The sequence below is a fragment of the Convolutriloba macropyga genome, chromosome 15 (genome assembly GCF_964194025.1).
Source record: "Convolutriloba macropyga chromosome 15, txConMacr16.3, whole genome shotgun sequence".
In the NCBI taxonomy this organism is placed as follows: domain Eukaryota; kingdom Metazoa; phylum Xenacoelomorpha; order Acoela; family Convolutidae; genus Convolutriloba; species Convolutriloba macropyga.
This window is the reverse complement of record NC_134482.1, coordinates 24,409,240-24,432,791: the sequence shown is the minus strand read 5'-3', so window position 1 is coordinate 24,432,791 and position 23,552 is coordinate 24,409,240. Positions and strand designations below refer to the sequence as shown.

General features: G+C 34.5%; 1 pseudogene; it reads right to left on the bottom strand.

Annotated features, from left to right (window-relative positions):
• Positions 1–1,818: 1,818 nt before the first annotated feature.
• The window catches only part of LOC142354036 (melanopsin-B-like), a 111,368-nt pseudogene continuing 89,634 nt past the window's right edge, over positions 1,819–23,552 (bottom strand).

Sequence of the window (23,552 nt, the reverse complement as noted above, 5' to 3'; positions counted from 1 at the left end):
TTAGGAATGAAAATGATTTTGTTTCACGCCGTGGGGGGGGGGGGGGGGGGGGGTTAAGTAGGTTTCTCAAATTTTGCCTTAGCTTTGCCATGAGAGGAAAAGAAAAGAATCATTTTTCGCCTGTGTTGGGAACGTACAAATGATTTCTACAAGAGGGTTATGTAATGTACTTGAGGTGATAAAGAGAAAAAAAACACTATTGCGTAGTTTGACCTGAAATCGCGACATAAGAGAAATCCAATTTCGTGAAAAATAACCGATTGATAAGACACGGAGGGAGGGGTGATGATAATTAAGTTCTCAACTAGGGCGAACCAATAAAAGAATGTCATGGACGTTATAAGTAGTTTGAATTAAGTTGAAGGGATTGAGTGATAGATGCATTTAAATTGATCAATAATTCAGAGTTATCTGTTTATCACGTTGGTTTTTCAGTTGTAGCTAAACAACCAAAAGAGCGAAAAATCTTGTATATCGCAATAGGGTAAATTTTGCAATATTATTGCAAAACAAATTTGAATTCAGTGCATTATTTAGAAAATTATGATTATATATTTTGTTCATAATCAAGCGCACAATTTGAGAAATGTAAAAAACAACGATTCAGCGAGCAAAAATGAAATGTCTGTTTCACGTTTCCAAATCTTTAATATTTCAAATTAGTTATGCAATATTTTTTGTCAAACAATGCACTGATTCATCACACTACACCAGTTCTTAAACAATGTCTCAGAGATCATTGAGCAATTATTGCACTGTTGCGAACTGTTTTTTAAACTAGTGATAGATACATTCTTAGAGTGCATTGGTGCTTCATCTTATATTATCGATACCAATCTGACGGCAGTCTGAAATTGCCAGCAAAAATTGTTCATGATAAGGTTTATTCTTCAATTGGCTATTGTATTGCTGAGCAGAACTATTTTTTCCTCACTATATGACATCTATTATTGACTTTTTTGCACCTTTTTTATAATTGCATACGGCAAATGCCAAAGCGAGTTTAACCATTTATAACAAATAGGCTCATAAACAATTGTCGACCAGGAGGGCCGGGGACGGGGGGGGGGGAGGGTTAATAAAGGGAAGCACTCACTTTTCAAATAACATCACGGCTGTGAAGTTTTGCACCAATGCGCTCTGATCAAAAAATAAATCATTCTAATAATCTAACATCATTCTACTAACAGTAATCGATTGTGGTGGGGGAATGTTTGGCGTTGAAAAGATCACAACTTAACATACAATTAGCTTCAGAATACAAAATAACAACTCTTTGTGTCTGGATAAATTATTCTACTGAAGAAATAGCATTGATTGGAAAATTGATTAGTGGCAATACGGACTGTTTCCATTCCCTCTCTAAAATATGACCATAAACACTTCCACATATTTAAACCACTTTTTTCATTTTGCAAAATTGTAATACCTCTAATTAGGTTTCTCCAGTGAAAAGCGAATGGTTTTCGTCAAGATCTTGCAATAATTCTGAAATATCTTGCAAGAATTCTGAAAGATTTTGAAAGATCTTGCAAAGTTATGAATCGTCTTTACAGTTTTCCACAATATTGGAACATGAACTGTTTTTCCACACTATTGGAACATGAACAGTTATAACTGATTTTTTAACACCTTTTTTAAAATTGCCTACGGCAAATGCAGAACCGGAATTTAAAATTTGCTGAATTTAAAAAAATCATTCCTCTTATAAAAACTTATTACAAGAAACCGGATAATCACCATCAATGCAGAACTGTGCAATAAAATTGTTCAAACTAGATAATGTGATCAAATATTTGTTCACGGTAAGGAAAAGAAACAGGTCCCAGTTTAAAAAGAACAATGTTAATTGTACTGACTATACTTTGCTTTCAGCTGTGGTTTGTAGTGTCGATTTTCGTCTTCTTTTCACAGACATCGCAGCACTTGTGTGTTCAGTGCTTGTCCTTCTATTCGCTCTAGAATTCTTCCGATGTTTGAAAGTGGCCCATGCTCGTTTGAACCTTCAAAAACATCAAAGTAAATGATAGCAAGCTCTGGTAGAATACGGAGAGTTCTAGGTTGGGTTGGAGTGTGTAGTCAATGATCAGAAAATTAAAAATGATGAAAAAGTGGGGATGAGGAGGGAGGGAGGGGGGGGGGGGGAAGTGAACCGACCAATTTATGATTACACGGAAGAGCTCCCTGGCTTGTTGTCTTAAATCCAGGAGGTGTCTGTTGACATTTAAAAAACCTGCTGGCGAATCATGGGTTAGTTTTGCCGACCATTGTCAGACCAATTATGTTTATTAGATATTAAAGTCGATAACACACTCTTTCGTAGCTTTTTATTGAACCACAAGCAAAATGATCTTCGCATAATCACAGTTAGAAGTTATACAAATTTAAATTAGCAGAAATAGTTATATTTTCGGCAACTCTTTTTTCTGAGCTCCAATACGCTTGGATTCCGCTTAGCCCCATTCCGACAATTTGGTTATTCCACATTGTTGTTGTTTTATACGCATTTTGCGAAGATTTAAAGATTTAGGTGCATTTTAGAATACTGGATTCCAAACGGCTAATCTTTTTATAAGAATGCATGCTTAAGAAAGAGACGCAACAAAACATTATAGCTGGATAGACTTACTTGGTAACATCCTCCAGCTCGAGATCGATCGGGACAAGCCAGATGAGCGATTCAAACTACGCAACGGCCGAGGATGTGACGCTGTCGGAACCGTAACGGAGTTCTTCGATCCAAGTATTTAGCAGCTTTTAAATAACTAAATTGCCGATCTTAAGGTGCTGCTCGACAGGTGTTTGCCACTTAAACTTACGGTTCACAATATGTACATACTCTTGAGTTAACGTGACCAGATAGCATTTGCATAGATAGATCTGCACGCGCATGCCGCTCACGATAAGCAAACTTTTCGGCACTACTTTTTTATTGAATTCCGTTGGCTTGATTACAAGTAGAAAATGATTAGATGTTAATGCGTCAACAAAGTGATTAGACGGGAGTTAACGTGACCAGGTAGCATTTGCATAGATCTGCACACGCATGCCGCTCACGATAAGCAAACTTTTCGACACTAACTATTGATCGAATTCCGTTGGCTTGATTACAAGTAGAAAATGATTAGATGTTAATGCGTCAACAAAGTGATTAGACGGGTGGGTCCTCACGGGCGCTAGTGGACTTGCTTTCAATGTGCATTCGAACAGACAAAATGTAGCACTCAAAGCTTTGTCTGCGAGGCAACGTGTAGCCACGAACCAAACTTTCCGAGACGCCACTTTGTGCAGCGCATGAGGCGTACTGAGCCTGCACTTGTTGCCTTTATGCTTAAGTTTTGCGGCGATGTTGTTGAAATTCCACATTTAGATTCACTCACGGAGCTCCTTTTCAGCTCCGTTAAAGTTTTCTGGTCAAATCACAACAAGTGTACCCCGCTATGAGACAAACTGCTCCACTCCTATTACACCTGGCCTGGTGTCCATGGACGGAACTACTTCAATTTGGTAAACTCAAGTAGTCAGCCAAATGATCAAACATAGCCACTTTTCATTCGTATTCCGAAAAACGTTAACGTGAAAGGTGTGAAAGTAATCAACACCTGAGTTTTTTGAAGCCATGAGACTCGTAGGCGAGTAGGCGACTCCATCATTTGGGAGGTCTGCCATGATCAGTTGCATGGTTGCCGCATGGAAATTTCAACACAACACGCAGTTCTACACAACACGCAGTTTGAAGGAAAGCAATGGGGAATGTAGTTCAAAGATCTCTTAACTTTCCTGTACATTTGACCGATGAAACGTCCTCACTCTCCTGTACATTGACCGTGATTTTTCAAGCAATAATGACACAGGAACTTTTCAACAAAAGTGGCAAGTGCGTTTAAGGGAATCCGGTATTGTATATCAAATCGACCTCAGCTGGGTGCTTGACACAACCAGAAAAGCGTGTCACAAAGCGCTGATCAATGCAGCTAATCCATTTGACGGCTTTGTTGACAAGGTGAAGGGCTTAACAAGTTACTGGAGATTGTACTCGGCTGCGTCATAATCAGTGAGGTCTATTCTGCTGCCGTCAAGGGTACTGTAATTGACATGTGACGGTAGGGGAGACGGAGCATATAGGCGGTCACACAAGAAGTTTTGGATAAGAGCTGAACTTATCGAACAAGATTTGTGGAATACTTCGTTCCTACTCATTTGTGTCGGGAAGCAGTTATAAAAATGAGTAGCAATTACCAATTTAATTCCTGATTACAACGCCGAGCTTGACCTTATCGACGACGTCATCGTTTGGCATGAAAAGGATTTGCTTAGTTCTGAAAAAGCCAGGACCTCCGCCAGCAAAATTTTCACAAGTCGCGACATGGATGCATTGGTCAAGGCTAGTGTACTCAAAGATCTCACCGAGACAATTTTCAATGAAGATAAAGAGTGTATTAGTAGAATTTTTTTCACTGCAAGAAAATAGTGCTGCTTAACCACATAAATACTTTGTCTGCCTCACACTTAACGCTCGACAAATTTAAAGCGTGCAGCGACAAGAGCGGCTGGTAGCTCCAACTTAGGAATAAACATTAAAGGTACTTATATTGCAAAAGTAAATCGCATCTAAGAGGTAAGTCAGTTTACAATTGATCTTACCAGACAAAGGCTTCTAGACGACAGCTAATAAGAGGTTCTAAACAATTTTACTTCATGTTTTGGCTTCTTCTTTTCGAACAGTGATTTTTCATTTGAAAAACATATAAACCTATAAAACTTAAAGCAATAAAATATTTCTGGTTCATTTTGTATTTTTATTTATTCGATTGATAATTGATCTAAATTGACTGTAGGGGAATTAGTTCAAAGAAACAGAGTGCACGAATTTCGATATTCGGGTAAATTGGGTTTTTTTGTAAAAAAATTCACCCACAGTTTCAATTTTTAGAAAAGTGTAGGCTACAAATAACTGGATGGAATTACAACTGATTAACAATTAGAAAATTTTTTGAGTCTTTATATTAAACACACATTTCTCAAATACAAGAGCGTATAATTTAATACCAGCTGTTTGTTTTTGTTCCAACCCTCGATCTTCTAGGTTTAAAATTTTTTGTGAGTCAGGATATTTCACATCAAGTCAATTTGGGTCAACAGAATTTCTTTTCCTAGTTAAAATTAACTGAGTAGAAAAAATTGAGTCATCTTGTGATGACAAACAGTTAGATTGAGAATTAATTGCTATAATTGCTATAAATACTTTAAAGGTGTCTTTTCTCGAGGAAATGATAGGCCCTAAAAACGTCCATTTACTCCACTTTCAGCACCATCTCATGCTTCAAACGCGCAGATGAAAAAATGCTACAATGATAAGTATTAGCTGAAAAATTGGCCAAAAACCTTAAACAGAACGTAGGATTCCATGAAAAGTTGATAACTCAATAGATTTGATGTTGGCAAAATTAACAATGTTAGCGAAATTGACTTGGAAAAAATATGCGTGATGGGATTAGAAGTAGTTATATTTAAGCATTATCAAGTTTTAAAAACTCTGCATAAGAAACGTTTGAGATCTAAACTTCTGTTAGGGACATGAAAAACTGGAAACTGAATTAGTAAGCTTTATCATAGAATTTAGGAAACAAAACCACCGAAACAGATTCATAGTTCAGTTCTCTCCCAGCTCAGAAACATTTTTTACAACTATCTTTTTGAAAAATCTGACTTCCATTGTTGATGCCGTACACATACTATTTCTTCTTTTCCACTGTTTAACATGTTTAACCAATTTAAATGAATTATTATTGCACGTTACTCAAAATGGCCCAGTAAGTGCTAAAATAAGACGTCTGACCTGAAAAAAACCAGAATGTTGAATGACAAAAACAGAAAAGATCTCATCCATATTTCTAATTTCGTAACTCAAGTGATGAGAAAAAAAAACTTATTACAAACTGAAGCAAAAAACAAAAAGTTTTTTTATTGTACCATGACAAAAAAATTTCAACATGTTTCTGATTTTAAATGGAATACTTAGTATGTAAAAAACTAACTATGTACCACATTAATTTTTAAATTTTTCCCTCCCAAACAGTGTTTTCCTTGTTAACCTTTAATTTTTGAGCCCCCGAATCATTGATATTGTTCTCCAATCTGACATGCGTTTTAATATGAATCACCCATGACAATTATTTGAGATGTAATATTGCAAAAATGTATTTCTGTCTCATTTCCTCCTGTCTTACTTTTTCATCAGTTACCACTTTGTCTAAGATTTCGTCATTGAATTTAAATTGATTTTTTGCATACTCTAAATTTGTTAAAAATTATTTTTTATCTCTATTTTTTTGACGATAATTGTCAAAAGATGTATTTATATTCTTATGATTTTGATTAGATCTTATTATCATTAGATCTTTTAGACAAAAATAGATCTTATGATTTGGAACGTTTTTAATTAATAATGCAATTCAGTTTTGTTTTGTTTCGTTTGATTTTCTTGCTACAGATTGCTTGGAAGTCGCCTTCTTCCTCCTCAGTTTGATTATGATGGTTGTTATGATGCCGGGCTTTTGTTAACGAGAAATCACTGTGTTAAATTTTTAGCATAAAAACACGTGAAAATGGCTGTTTCAATCATACTCAATTGCCTCAGAATGATGAGGAGACTTTTTATAGGCCGCTAATTCGGCAATATCTGAAGTCAAATCTAATTAAGTCAGTACATTGGCTGATCGTCATTCCATTATGACATTTGTTTTTTTTGGGTCCGACAATAGTCGGCATTGAAAAATTGAATCAAGGGTTCATTTGAGTTGAGCGCGCAAGTCTTTTCACTTCAAACTTGAATGTGCTCCTTTTTTGCATTTTTTGGTGTTCACTGTACCAATGGAATGAAGAAATTCACGGTTCATAGGAAAGAAATGGTTGATTAAAAGTATGTTGAGAATAGTTTCAGAGATCCAATTTCTTTTTTGTCTGAAAATACTGGTTCTATTTTGAGAAGCGACATTTTTAGAATAGGCTCACAGTTAAAAGATATTTAAAAGTCGTTTTTACAGAATATGTTTACAGTAAAAGACTTGAGATATTATGATTCACTGCTGCATTACAAAGTTTCTATGATCTGGGTGGTCTTGTCATAGTTTGAAACCTCAACTAGGATAGATGTACTATAGTTATAACGTGCAGTTAGTTATAACATCCACTAGCCTGTAAAAAAGTCAAAAATGGGAAGATGCTTGAGTTCCCTCTTTTCATTGAGTACCCAGGTTGAGGTCCCAGATGGAAAGTCGATATGTTCAGGTCCAGATGAACGCACGACGGGGGTGTCGTGCGTTCAAATTTACAGTCTGGAAACACGAAAAAACGCACGAAGGTCTGGACATGAACGCACAAAAGGTCTGACCATGAAAGCACGAATAGGTTGGTGAGGGTATTACTTACTTTTGTTTGACATGAAGAGATCCGTATATGAATGGATTGCAGGCGGCAGACACTTTGGCACAGACTGCGGCCAGAGCTATCGTGTGTGGCTTGAACTCTGACATTTCCAGTTCAATGGGCAGATGTCCTATTAGCAGAACGACAGCATAGGGCAGCCAGCAGAACACAAACACCACCACACACAACAGTGACGTTATCACTGCTTTCTTCTCTGTCGTACTCTAAACAAATCTTCATCATTCAATCATTTTTTCCATAAGTTTAAGTTGATACACATCTTGGTTTTCCTGTAGACTTATAATTGGTTCCAAATATACAATACGCTTATAGACATAGTTATAATTGAAAAGCTTTCATATGTCCGTCCAGTCTCCGAAGAAGCATTTTCGCGTTGCTCTGTTCGGAATAATGCAGGTGCGCAATGTATTTCTTTCTCTTTCTTGTTCTTTCTCACTATCTCTCTCAATCATCGTCCTTTCTGTATATCTCATATCTTTTATGGTTGCGCGCTTCTTGGGTGAGAAAAAGAAAAGAATTCGTAATATTGTCCCCTAAAATTGGGTGACAGGATGTTACGATCTTCAGCTGAATTTAATGGGGGGGTTTGCAAAAAGTGATTTGTTTATTAATGTCATCATTGACCACTAGATTGATAACCAAGTCAACCCACATTTTGAACAAGTTGAAAAACTCTGATCACAACAATTTCACTCATCTTGCCAAAGAATAACAATAAATTGTTCGTAGTGGAAACGGTAATAAAAATAAGGACATCCAAAACCTATGCGCAGCTTTACACGGGTCGAGGTTTTTGAGTGAATTTTTGTAAGAAATGCGGTGATTGCGGTGATTAAAATTTTTCACCGCATTTCTTACAAAAATTCACCGCCAAACCTCGACCCTGCTAGTAACATTCGCTAACTCTGCAAGGACACTGTTAAAGCAACTATTTTGCTTCCAAGCGGCTACAGGAAGAGATGTAAAATAATTGCGTGATTTTTGTATAGTCTAGTGGCATAGAAAAAAAATTTCTGCATCTATAGTAGTAGTGACAAGATTGGGAATAATACCTGGTTCTGATGTGATTTAGCGTGTTGTAGTTCTAAGCTGGTCTGTCTGATTCTACGGAGTATCATGATATAGAACCAGCAGATGGAAACAAGAGGGATGAAGAAGCCAAAGCTGTACATACACACCAGGGTAACCACTGACCTCCAGTTGAGGTCATTGAAACCCAGCACACAACAGAACGGCAGTGCTACAATACACAACACATGTTAACAAATAAAAAATGCAAACAACCATAAGAGAAACCAATTCCTCAAACAAAATTTTGCAGACAATTATCTGGTTATATCTGTGCGATAAACTTTTAGCAGATAGAGGTTATAACCAAAAATCCTTTAAGAAAGTTTTATGATCTCGCTTTTATTATTAAACTGTCTCCATGTCCGAAATGCTTTGAATTTTTTCTTATAACTCAAAAATTGTCCGAATAAAAATTGTTTTTTTTATTGTTATGCCAAGATTTTGCCTCAGTCTGTACTACCTTCTTGCTCTTATATAATTTGAAACATCATGTTTCAGCTTTTTTGAAGTTATTATTTGTTCAAAAAAAAAGTAGCAGAAGACAAACGCAATGGACAACACAAAAATTGAAATTTTTCTTCTGATGAATTAAGACTGTGGAAATTTTACTAAGAAAAGATTTTACTTATAACTCCTCCGATTAATTATTATTGCGAGGCTCATTTTAACCAATCCAGACTTGAAGGCCCTCTCTAATGTTTATGGAAAAAGTAAAATTTCTGTATAAGCTTTTATTTCCTATAAAGTTCATGTAGTAGTTGTTATTGTTGTTGTTGTTTTGTTAACACACGAAACTCGTTGAATATTTAATTTCACGATGAGCAATTGCTGCCCAATCAGAGACAGCAAATGGGAATACAGCATTCATAATGACTCGCCCAAAAAAGATATTTGAAAGCTGCAACTTTGCAAAAATCTTGCAGAACGGTTGCTGAAATATTAGTTTTGAATCATGTGTAACCCGGTGAGAGGACTTTTATTTGTCAATTGGTTGTTTTCAACCCACCCAATGAAAGCGGGGCTAAAAAGTGTATAGATTTGACGGAAAATGTGAAGACATTAAATAAAACTAATTAACAAGAAGGTGACGCTATATAACAAACAAAGAGGCCCGTTAATGTGCAGTCGCACATGATGTTCCGACCCGAGCTGATCTACATTTTTGACTTAATTGACAACCAAAAGAATAGATAACCAAAAATAGATGTTTGAGTTTTTAAAAAAATCGTTGCACACCCAAACTACTAATTGAATTACATAATGCCATGCCTGATTGCAGCGCTCATGAGATCTGCCAATAAAAAGACAACAAGAAAAAACAAACAAAATAAGCAAAACTAAAAAATTAACGGCAAAGAAACTCAATAACTAAATGTAAAACTAGCTAGTAAACAACGTCGAAATGCAATCAGATAAAAGTTTAACTAATTAAGTTTCTTGTATATTAGCTATACAGCAGATGGGACTTTTCCTTATTGAGACAAAAAAAGAAAAATCAATGGGGCAAAATTCAAAAATCTTTAATAAAAAATTTTAAAGCATATAATTTCAAACGTCTTAAAAATCTTTAGCTTCTAACAGAAAAATTCTCAATAAAAGTTACTAAAAAGTCATTACGAAACTGGCAGGACCTGTCTTAGGTTAGGCTAAGCCATAGAAACGGACTAAAGATGCAGCAAAAATCAAGAAATTACAAACAACTTGCGAAAACACAAATTATTGAAGCCATTAAAGTCAGTAGCTCTAATCTGATTATCGTTTTTATGTCAAATGTTATCTATACTAATTGAGCTCAAATTATAATGAACAATTAAATTCGTTTGCTTGGGCCTCATTCGAAAATAATTGGGCTCTGTTATTATGAGAAGGTGGTAAAAGCAGAGAAAAAGAAACACAAATGTTGACCACTCACAAAACATGTATGAAAATGCAAATAATCCAACAACGAAATCATCAGTTACGACATTGAATTAACAGAAAATTTAAATTTGGAATCAACAGGAATCAGATGGGATTCATCCATGATGAGAAGAAGTTTAAAATTGACAAAAAGAACAACAAAAACTGAAATTAAAAATTTAAAAAAAAATTGTAAACTTTAAGACTATTCGCTATGAAGTGATTCGCTATTCGCCATTAAAATGTGATTCAAATAACTTTAAAAAGCAACAAGAATTTTCTTTTTTAACTATAAGACTTCAAAAACTCTACAAATATGAGCAATAAATTTAAAATCACGAAATCTTTGAGAAAGCCCATAGTATCAACGCCATTAAAATCAATAGCTTTCAAAAGAAGTCAATAAATACGCTACGTTATGCCTCGAAAAGACAAGGATGCTGTTTGTTGTCCACCAGTCGTGAATGAGACATCAGAAAAATTCTCATGACTTTGAAAACAAAAACAAATACAGGCAAAAACCAAAATTTCAGTAGAAAATTGCCAGAGGAAAGTGACGAAGCCATTTAATCCATAAGCTTTGCATAAAGATTTATCCAAAAATTTTTTTTACGTTTTTCAGGAGCCAATGGGAACACTCAATATTAGGAAAAAGTGATATAAATTCAAAAGGAAACAAAATTATGAAAAAATTATCCAAAAATTAAAAAATTATATGAAAACTCGTCGAATTGAAGTCATAAAGCACATAATTGAAAAAAAATCCGCCAACCAGGTTAATTCTGGTTGCAGTAGAAAAGACGGCGGTCCTGTCTTTACTGGGGCTGACTTACAGTTCAAAAAAGATAAGTTTAATATCGGCTAACGTTCAAAAAAATTTTTTTTGATGTTCGAAAAATTATTTTTGAAGTCTTAACAACCATAAACTGTCCACTCAAAGCATTAAATAGTTTCAATTAAAGCTCAATAGGAAGACTTTTAGACATCGTGTCTTTCCTCCAGCTTTCCAAAAATTCAGTACTATCTCAAAAGGAAGATCTAAATTTCATTAAAAAATTTCGAACACAGAGTCTCAGCCAAAAAAATATGACCGATTCCTTGAAAGCTAATTTTCTGTTCATTGGTCATCATTGGACTGTAATTACTGTTGTCAATTACTGAACCTCGATATGTAGGGTGACTTTTCTCTTAGTGACCTTAAAGCAAAAAATGTAAAAAGTTTTCTATAAAAACAGCTCTCGAATAGAATTTGAACTTTTTTGAAAGTAAACTTCCTTATGAGACCAGAACTAGTCTTTTAAATCGCATTTCGCTTATAAGGAACACCAAATTGATGCATTTGTAGAGTGAAATGTAATTTTGAAGCAAAAATTTTATAGAAAAAATGTTTACTCGAACAAAAATTACGGTAAAGGTGATCAAAAGTGAACCAAATATCCTGTGTTCACATGAAACCTTAGACCTCAATAACTCCTCAAAAAAAATTGAAATTCCAAAAAAAAAATCTTTTTAATTTCGAATTCTACGCTGGAGGAGCTTTTGAATGCTACCACTCACATTTCTCTATGATGAATATAGCGGTCGGTCAAAATTGTCGGAACAAAAAAAAACCATTTGAGTATATAGTTCCTCCCCCCACAAGTGGGGTCGGAACAATGATGGACTATGAATTTAAATTAGAACCACGATACGTCTTTTAACCCATAAGAGGGAAAATCAACCAGAACTATGACCCTGATCAGTGATAGGAGGACTAACTTTGATTTTGGCTAATAATGAATTGATACGTGGAGTTTGAACTAACATGTGGATCTGTATCCGTTGTATGACATTGGCATGGCAGCTAGGAATGCGGATGCTAGCCAGGACACTCCCAGCATCTTGGCAGTCCTCCTGTGGTCGTCTTGGTTGGCGAGGGAGTCTAGTGGGTAGTATACTGACATGTATCTGTTGTAGGCTATGAAGCACATGATCAGGATGGAACTGAAGCCGCTGAAGGCCCCGAAGGCTGCTGACACTGTACACCCTGAAAACAAATGTATATACTATCTTCTCACATTCTAACTTCTGACAATGTTGATTTTTAGCATTTCAAAACCTGCAGCCGACACACGTCGAATGGGAGGTCACGTCAAAACTATGGCTGACATTTTGAAACCAAGTTACGTTCTTGACAGAAGCTCTGAGTAACTTGAATCAGAACCACAAAACCTATACATAAAAACTACTTATAGATATTCAGTGCTTCGGTTGCTGATTTTAGGGGGAAGGGTGTGGATAACAACAACAGAAGACAAAACTGTCGTGGTCAATAACACGGGTCAAAAGAATTCAATAAGTTGAATTTTAAATCAAAATTGGAACTGAAAATATACAGAAATTAGTTCGTATTTATAGTACTTATCAATGCGAAAATTTACAGAAATGATTTAGATTAGCTAAAAAATATTTTACATGATTGACTTGTGAATAGATCTTAATTCCGAATCCCGGAGGTGACTTTCTATTTTCATCAACATTTCATGAGAATCATATATGGTCTAGATACAATCGAGTTCATTAGTTGGAGGTCGGTGGGTGTTAGAATCAGGTTTATGTTGGTGGGAGAATTTATTTCTGACATATGATTGATAGGTCAATAAGATATTGAGTTTAGTTTTGTGGCCATTACTTTTTGACAAAGCCCGTCAGGTAAGTTCTTCTTTCATTCTTTGAAACTTAAATAAAACTTCTAAGTTTCCTGATGTTTGTTTGAAACCATCACAAAAACTCAAACACTCAATAACTTTTCGAAAAAGGACGTTGTCTTATTCAAGAGCTTTGAGTACAGATTGAAACGTCAAAACAATTAGAAGTGCATTAAAGAAGATGATGAGATTGAGTGCAAACAAATACGTGCAAAACATAAAAGTCCACTGTTTTTCTGCAAAATCAAGAGAACTGAAACTTTATGTAAGATCGGAAAACGTTATTTGAAATAAGCTTATTTGAAACTAGTACGTAGTAAGTAGTAGATGGTAGCTGTTATTGTGTACACAATAATACAAGTTTAAACAAAATCAACAAAAGCGAAAATTTATAGTGCCGAAGTCCTAAAAAACCAAAGATTATTGACTGAAAAAACTTTGAACACACACTAATATGACCATTGGAATGCCCAATCAGACCCGTTATTAATACGAGCTAAGGACAACGCAAAAAAAATTGGTATATAAGGGCAACATTTGAAAGTTCACTAGAAAAACAACACAGATAAAACAGATCAACTTATGCTTCATCGACAGATCCCAATTGTCCCCTCATTAAAAAATTTATATTTTTAGTCATTGGACCACAATAAGAACAACAAATACAGTCAAAATCAAAAGTTTCTAAAAATATTTTTTGACAAAATCATAAAACACATAGGCTGTTAAACAAAATTATTATATACGTTTACTTAATGCTTTTTATTTCTCCAATTTGATATCTCAAAAATAAAACTCAGCGACAAAACAACAAAAATTACAACATTAATTGTCGAAAACTTCAAAACTTATATTATTTTACAAAAACGTGTATTGTCAATTTCATACAAATCAGTCGCCGACAATAAATCGAGTTGAACAAAAACGACCATGCACAATTAGAAAACAAGTATTGGTTTTATTATTATTGGCCGAAAGTCAAAAGAAAAAATTGAAATTGCGGCTCGTGAAAACAAAATCCCCAAAAGCTAAAAATTTGTTGACAATTTCTCTCTTCATTTTAAAAGCAGTCTGCAATAATTTTGCGCTATGGAACTACTCCTTCGTTTCTCCTTTTGCTGTTCTACTGTTACAATGGTCCCTACTGCAATTCGACCTCTCATTGATGTCAAAAAGTAAAAAATGTTAAAAATTTAAAAACAAAGACGGCGGCACAATACATTCTACGTCCTTCGGATTGTAAGAGCGGCACTGAGACTCATACGAACCTCGCTATTACGTCATAGTGCTATTAAAAATCAAAAAGTGTTGCATTTGTTAAAATAATTGGGCAAAAATTATTTAAAAATGACCGAAAATTACGCTAAAAGTGAGCTCAATTTCGGTAAACCGTTGAATGTTCAAAAAAACTGCCAAACATCGGAACTCCTAAGACAAAATTTTGAAACATGTTGCTTACGAAATTAGATAAAATTAGATAAATTAGAACTATTAGATAAAATTATCAATTAGCCAAAATTGAGCGTGCAAAAAACCAGCTAAGGATGCAGTCCCCCCAATCAGTGGGGCCGAAGCAACAAGTGTAATTTTTTTGTCCGCTATGTCAAGCTTATGCTATACAACTTACATCTTGGTTGTACTCTGAAACTGTTAGCAGACCTTCAAAACTATCTTTCGGACATTGACAACAAAAAATCGCAAAACATTCATGGAATTTTTATATTTAATATATCAATATGTTGTCGGATCCACAGTCAAGGGCCTAGATTGGGCCATATATAGTTGTTAACGTTTTTAGAAAACATCAGCAAAGATCAATCTTTATACTCTTCAAGACGCCTTTGTCGAGAATTCAATATTTGAACTTGTGAAACTTTGAACTTTTTGACTTCCTGAAATAATTGGAAGCAAAATTGACCGTATGGAATACAGCAAAATTCCAATAGGCAACATGCAGACATCAACGATTTATAAATTGACAATTTCCTATCTTGTATCTACAAAATTTTTAAATAAAATTTTCTTTTCGTTCGAAGGAAGGGGATAATTATATTTGCTCTTGCAATTTTTTGGAAATCATAACAAGGTGCTCAGAACTCCGTTTGACCCATAGTTCAAAAAGTTAGAAATTTACATTTTCATTTTATGGCTTTTATAAAAAGTTGTAACTATAAACAAAATTCATCGAATAAAAGTTTTATAAAGTGAACTTTTTTAAAAGTAATCCAAAAAACGCAAAATTTAAAACTTAAAAAATATTCAAAAAATTGAGTAAAGATATTCAAAAATTTTATTTTTAGTGAGCAGGTATTTTTGAAAAAAAAGTTGTAGCCATAGAACGCCATAAAAGAAAATTTTTCCAGTTGGAAATGAGAGGTCAGAGGTTAAATTCTTTAGGAAATCAGTGATTTTACCTTCCATTTATATCTCAGACTCAGCGACCGTGTACATTGCTCTAAGGAAAAGTTATAGTCATAGAACTTCATAAGGCAAAAAATAATAAATTAAATTAAATTAAATTATATTGGTTTTCAGAAGCTATGGACATGTCATCCACTCAGCACAAACACATCACTCAGTTACAACAAACAGATCATCAATAGGCTTCAAAGAAGCCTAGTTTAGAGATGCCTTGAAGCAATTTAAAGGTACTGAACCAGAAATAAAATTTCTCCAAATGTAACAAAATTCCACTATTTAAATGTAACAAAATTGCAGTATTTAAAATTGAACGTTGTAACCTATCAACTAGACTTTAAATAAACTCAGTACGTTCTTTGAAAGGAGGACCATAAGGGTTGTGAAGCACCATGAATTTTTGGCTCACCTCCTTGTGTTTAATATTGGTGAAAAAAAATAGTTTTTTTAATGAAAAAAAGCGATCGAATTCTTGTTAAATGTTCCTACTTTTCTTCTGCCCTTACAGGGACTTTCTCCAATGTGCTCTTAAATCATTGTGCTTTGTTTCTCTGCTTTAGTTATGTGTTTTCAATACTGGACTATTGGTGATTTTATTTCAGGTTTTAGCTAGTTCATGTCTTTGTAAAACTGCCTCTATTTTTGCTTAGCCTGCAATACAAAAGCTCGAACCCTTTTTTTTGGTAGTTTTAAGTAGCTCATGAGGTCTCATGAGAAAACTACGACCCGTTTAATACCTCCTGTTTCTTGTCATGGAGAAGTAGTAACCATAGAACTTCTATCAATGAAAATGTTGTCATAGAACTCCCATTTATGAAAAAAGTGTAGAGAATTCGCATTATGGAAAAGTTATAGTCATAAACCATTCATTCATGACAAAGTTTTATTTCTACCAAATTCTTACCTATTGTTGTATTTATGAAATCGATGCTCCATAGTATGAAAGTTCTATGATTAGAACTTTTTGCCAACCCGGGAAAAACTTTATTTTTCAAAACTAGATCAGGAATGATTGAGAAATCACATTTTAAAGCGATGATTCCATTTTTCTGAGCTAAGCTGTTATATATTATCAATTTTTGCCATTATGTTATTAATCAATAAAAGACGGATATTGAACAAGATTGAATTGACAATTGTTTAATTAAATAATTTAATTTAAATTGACTTAAATCTTGCATGTATTGCATTGAGTCTAGACAAGAGAAGCGTGACAGGCTGGTTAGTACATATTTAATTATAAGTCTGACCAATTCTTCCATTTTACATACGAATTAGAGAACCACGTGAGACAAAGTCAATAATGCAATATTTGCGTCGTCTGCTTACCAAGTTATTAAAACCAACCACCATTATGATTTACTAGGAGAGTCATTCATTTGCTCAATTTTGCATGTTTACGTCATCAATGAATTATCATGCTGATACTTCAATGATGAAATATCAATGAAACATCTGAAATATCAATGAAATATCCCCTCACCCCCCAACCCTTCCTCGAACCGAAATAACCTCAATTCATTTTTGAAATGAATTAGCTTTAAGGAGGTGAAGGAATTCGGAAAATCAGGAACTGTTTCATTGCCCCCGCGAACAAAATTTTTAAATTCAATATCCTGTCTGTTTTGACCTTAGGATAAATGCTTGCCTACCCAAACAAGAGGTTATTGTTCCGACCCACTTTAGAGGTTGAGGAACTATACACTCAACTGGGCTTTTTTGTTCAGTCAATGTTCACCAATTGATATAATCATCTAACACGATTGTGAGTGGTATCATTAGAAAGCTTCTCCTCAAATTAAAAGATTCTTTAATTTCGTTTTTTCTGAGGAGTTACGATGTTTAGAGATTTGTGAAGGCTAGCCTAACTTCCGTTACTTTGTTCACATTTTTCGTAATTTTCGATTAAATTTTGTTAAATTTTTGCCAAAAATATGATAAAATTGTTTACGATAGTCTAATTGGTTAACGTTTAAAGATAGAAGAACGTTGGTGAATTGTTTGAGCCAACTGTTTTTGCAAAATTTTTCCAAAATGATTTGATTTTGAATGGGGCGCTGTGAATATTTATTGAAATACTTTAGCATTTTTGTGTTTTTGTTAATTCAGACCAGAATGATTTCAACTCAAAATTAAATTATTGACCAGACAAACGTACGTGCAAAGGGGAGGCCAATAAACAAACAAAACAATTTCAGCGGAAAGCATATGGTTTTTATTCGCTTCAAAACCTTTTGGAAAAAATGGTTCGTGAAACTTGGAGTTCTGCTTGTAATCATATTTATTGTATAAGCTTTTTACTTAGTCGCAGTGCAATTGGTTTCCTAGGCAGTTAGAAGTTGAACTAATTAAAATTTTTTAGTTGGAATTTTACGGTTCTAATGCCATACCGTTTGGAAAAAAATTGTTTTCAAAAGACAAAGGAACGGTTTTCAAGGTTTGCCATCCTATCTTTTAGCGTAGTCTCATAAAGACCGCATAACATTTTCATTTATTTTATCACACTTTTCAATTTTTGATGTTCTTGTTTGATGTCTTGTCCGATCACAACCCTAATGGCACATTGATGAAAAGTCGCCTATCACTATTATGGCTATGAAATAAAGCACAACTGATAATATTCATTAGTTTTTAGTGAATAGATCTTGATTCGATAGGCTTCAACAACGTTTCATCGCAAAATTAAAATGTTTTTTTTTTTGAGTTTTTCCCGTATTTATTCTTTCTGTAGTCGTATGAAGTGCTGTTTAATGACAGGTTTCAATGTTTTTGTATGAAGGTATGAGTGAAGCTAAAGAATGACTTCAGTTGATAGCTAATTGCTTCCAGCACTTTGAATTTAATTGTATTCAAAAAGTGTAAATGCATTTTTTTACTCATCCCTTTTTGTATTCTATCTACTTGTTAATTTTTTCTCACTTAAGTCAGTTCCCCTATTGTTTCTGGTAATGCAGGTCATTTTGTTTAGTTTACTTTTTATCTGATGCTATTCTGTCTTTTTTCTTAAATTTTTTAAATGAATAGGTGTTGTGTTTTGGTGGTAAAAAATATTCTTTAATTTACTTTGTCGTTTGTCTTGTCTCATACGCTCTTTAATGGCAATTATCATCGGCACGTTATTGAGTTGTTATTTTATTTGTATAGTTCTTAGAGCAAAAGAGTTTTTTTAAATGGTAAACCAGTTATTTTTGAACACTAATTGATTTTTTTTTAAAGATTTCTATCTCATCAAAATTTGATTCAAATAGGTCAAACGCTTGGTTGAGCGGGGTCGGATTATTTTGTGCGAACACACATGACCAAGCCTTCTTGCTCATTATATATGGAATTTTACCTTCTGAAATCAAGTTGCATTCTACAAGTGGACAGATTCAAAGACTATACCAAAACGAAAGAGGGTGGAAGAGCGTATTGTAAAAAAAACGAATACATTGCTGAGCAACATAACTCAGGTGTACGAACCCACAAAGTGATATGATTGGAGCTAAAACTTAAGTAAAAATAAGTTTGAAGCGCATATAGGTACATAACTGTTCCAACATTTGTTCAAAATTAGGGAATATATATGCAAGGCCGGCTTTTTTTTCAGAAAAATCCTCCCTTTGTCTAACCATCATAGAGAAAAAGAGAAACATCGTTCTGTAGCCCTTATGGGCTAGTTTCGAAGTTTATAAAAGAACTTCTAATTTCATTGCACGTTATAAGGTTACAAGTAATAATCGCATAACAGAAAAATAAGTTTTTTCCAAATAGACAAAAATGATATAATCAATGTTTTTGTTATGACTGCGTGATACTCAGTGATAGTTTTTGAGAAAAATTTTCACCTGGATCAAGAGTCTAACTTATTGGCAGCTATCAATTTGATCAATTTGGCTTGTTTTTAATGAGAAAGAAACAAGATGAGAAAAAAATAAGTCCTTAATTTGCCTGATAGCTGCAGGGTGTAAACTGATCGTTTCACTTTTATTTCAAAAATCAAGGTTGCTCAAAAAATTGTCTCCATTTGAGTTCTGGAAAACTGATAGTCAAAAATACTTTTCCTCCCTGAACAAAGAAAAGTTTTTCACAAACTTGAGAGTTATATTGGAACATTATTTACTATTCACATTCTCTCAAAAGCTGTGTTGTTTGTATGGAAATTACTACAGAGCAAAACTAAAAAACATTAAAATAACGTCAGTACCAATAGACAAATTGAGAAAAACTTAAAGGATCCACATTTTTTTCTGGAATAACAGAACTATATTAACCACTAAGGGTAAACAAAATCCCAATTTTGCAAATATTATATAATGTTTATTATAATTAACTTTAACTATTATAGAATCCATCCTGAAAGAATGCTTGCTAGATCAGGGAAGACGTTATACTTCACAATAGTCATCTTTTTTTTCAATCTTGGGGACTGTGATTTAGACCTTGAACGCGCATCGGAAGTCACTTTTACCGGCAACTTAAATCTTAATTGATGCCTGTGGGAGTTCAAACTGATTTATACTGGCCAGTTGAAGTGGGGAGCGGAAATATACAGAAATTCTCATTTACTTTATTATCAAATATAATCCTCTCCGCCCTTTTTAAGAGCATAGCAGTATTCACTCGTTAAATATTATGCAATAAAACGATTTTTTACCACAATTTTTGAGGGTGAAGGTCGAAATGTTACCTCTATACGAATAGACTCTTAGCAAGTTAGATTGTCATTTTGAACTGATAAATTTGAGCGGAGGTGAATGCGAGTGTCTATCACTTGAGAATGAATGCTGATTAGCTAATGACCATTATTAAAAGTGATAGAAAGAAAAAAGGGAGAAAATGAGAGGCGATTGAGAGTTATATCGCTTATCAGTCTCATCCTCAGACACTTGCCAAGGAACCCTATCCGTATTGGTCAAATTACATACCCGCCCCTCGTCCTCCCTCTCCCTCTCCCGCCCCAAAATCAGGAAGCTTTTCCCGGCAAACGCCGCGAGCTTTACACTACACAGTTCTATCATGCCCGTTCACCCTACCCAATGCGATTTATGACCCTGAGTGGCAAATAATGTGGGGTTATATTGCACGATTCAAAAAGTTAGCAAGTGGTGGTTGGAGGGGGGGGGGGGGGGGTTGTCAGAGTTACATGGTTACTAAGATGTGGAAGGTAGAAAAATGGGGGTTGTAGGATAGATCCCCAGACATCCGTCATAGTCATAGTAATTTCTTCTTTGCGTACGGACATTATGGCACGCAGACGTGAACAGAAAGGCCAAGGTCAACAAGAATTTAACAAGTGTGGTGTACATTTTAGAGAAAGAGTTCGCCTTAATCTGACACTTGCCAGTTGATTAACCCAGACGTATAATTTTGAAATTTTCCACAAGAAATACCCCCACAATTACACTTGTGAACAACTTTTCATGCCAACCGCAGATGTAATTCTATCCATCTACTTTCTGCATTACTCCGCACCTCCCCTCCCCCCCCCCCCCATGACGTGAACCACAAATCCGATCCGAAATGATACCCAAAACTATGTCTAGATCTGAAAGCGTGCTTGATTACGACGAGTTCAGCTTTCACCCTCAAATTTCAGAGACAGTCCCTATCTAAAAATAAGTCATAAAACAAATGGGCCAAACCAACTATTTTCTGACTTGATTAATCTTATGACGAAACAAATTACTGTTTCTATTCATATTTCTGACCAAAACAAACCCACTTCCGTACAAACTTTATGCTTCCCAAAATGTTGCCTAACTATTAATTAACCGTTCCCACCAAACGTCGTTTTTGTCTCATGGAAAGCTTTAAAACAAAACCAAGAGCTCAATTTATTTTGATTGAAACACTTTAAACCCGGGCATTTAGCAAGGAAATGCGTGGTCAGTCTTGTGACTTATTGTTCTCATTAAAATTTGCAAGCTTTCTTAATGAATCAAGCTCACGTCATAGCCACTATGTTTCAAAGATCGATTTTTCATTCCGAAGAAAAAATGCCCTGAAAACGCCCCCAGTTCTGTCTGGTATGAAAAAGATGGAAAGAGAGACCAAATAGCCACAAAATCCCTCTTAACCTCCGAGAAAACACTTGCCCAATACCATCTATGTCTTCCCAATCCCCTCGGGTGAACAAAATCCACAATTGCTGAAACAACGGGGCGCGCCTGTTGCAAAAATCACAGGGATAGCGTGGCGAATTAATCAAGGATTACATCGGTTAAAACTGCTTCCGATTGTCTATAAAATTATTTCCCCTTTTTTCCGCTAGAAAGGTGAATAATTTCCCAATTTCCCTCAAGTCTAGTCTGTTAGCACCCCCCGCGTGATATCAAATTGACGCATTTTTCACTAACCATTAAAACTGTCCATCAGTTTTGTAATTTTTCAATTTCTCAGCTCATTATTGTCTCCTTTTGACCTCAAAATTTTATACCCACCCCCCGTTATCATTGGCCGATGAAAACTCAATTCAGGCAAAATACTATCCAAAATTGCAAAAATAGGAGTTTTGTATTCTTTTTTGCGTAGTTTTTGTGAAAACTGGAAAATATCACCAAAAATTCTCTCCAGTAGTTTTTGTTTGTAATAATTTTCATTGTGTTAGGCAGTTGCAATTGTAGGCTAAGTGAATGTTCTTGTTATACTCGAAAGAGAAAAGTTGTCAGACAAGAAAAAGGAACTCGTTGGAACAATTGGACTGAATAGTTCTTCAGAAATGCAACAATTTTTGTGCAGCTAAATTCAAAAATATTTCATTGACGCTATCAATATGGGTGGGTGTTTAGATTCACATGACATAAAAGTTTCAATTATTAGTTAGCAATGCATAGCGATTAATAAAATTTTGATATAAAGAATTACTCTTTTAACCAAAGTTCTGTTCAGATCTTGAATTATTTGTTCGTTTATACAATTCTCCCATCGTTAATACAAAACTGGTGTGCTCTCAATTTTTTTTCTATCTCAAAATTTGAATTGAATTTGAAGGCAAGCAACGTGCAAGTAAAACCATCAGGTTAAACCAATATGTCAGTCAACCTGATTTAAAGAAGACAATATTTCACTCAGACCAATTTAAGATGGCTCTAAAATTGGCAGTAGAAATTTTCAGGAGGAAAACAAATAAACAGCTTGTTTTAAAAAATTGGGTGAAAATAAAAAAAAATACATAAAAACACATCTTAAGCCTATTTTTTCCATCATTTTACTTATGATAATTTTTGAACAAAAACTATCATTTGTGAAAAAATCTTTGAATAATTATTCTAATATTCTGTTTTTTTCAGTCGTCGAACGAAGAGCCCCAAGCTTTGGGTTTTCTTCAGTGACAAAGAAATTTTTTGGTCTGCTTTTTCGATGTATTTATCCGGGAAAAGAGAACCGCTTTCACCTCATAATTAAAAAAAACTATTAAAAATTATAACCTCATATTAAGGCGTCTATGAAAAGTTGTAGTCACTAAACATTCATAAAAAGAAAAATTCGAAAAAAAATTTCCATAGTATTCCTAATCAGCGAGAAATGACAACCCAAAATTATGTTTCGAAAAAAATGGTCAACAGATCCCAAAAATCTTTCTTTATAGCGATCGGGTTTTCATGTGAAATTTGAACGAAAAGAACTGCATAGGAATTAATTTTCCAGTGGCAACTTAGAGATCAAAACATCCAGTGCGTTAGGAAATCCCTAAATCTGCTTTCAATTGAAACCTGAGCCGCAGGCAGCGAACGTTCTATATTTCTACGGAAAATTTGTAGTCGAAGAACTTCATAAGGCAAGAAACAATTCTGCTTTTTCTTAATATATTTTGCAAAAAGAAACCTGTCGTATTTATAATAGCCTTCAAATTGAGAAGTTTTTTAATATTATTTAAATTGTCTTGATATTGTCTCGAATTTTTTGTTTAAAAGGGTTGGAAGTTAGAAACATTGTTTGCCATTTAGCTAATTTTTAAATAAAAATACCAGTTAGAAAATTGAATTTGTTGTGTGTCTTTTCACCCATTTTTGTGTCCTTAAAAAGATTCTCGATCAAGTTCTCTAT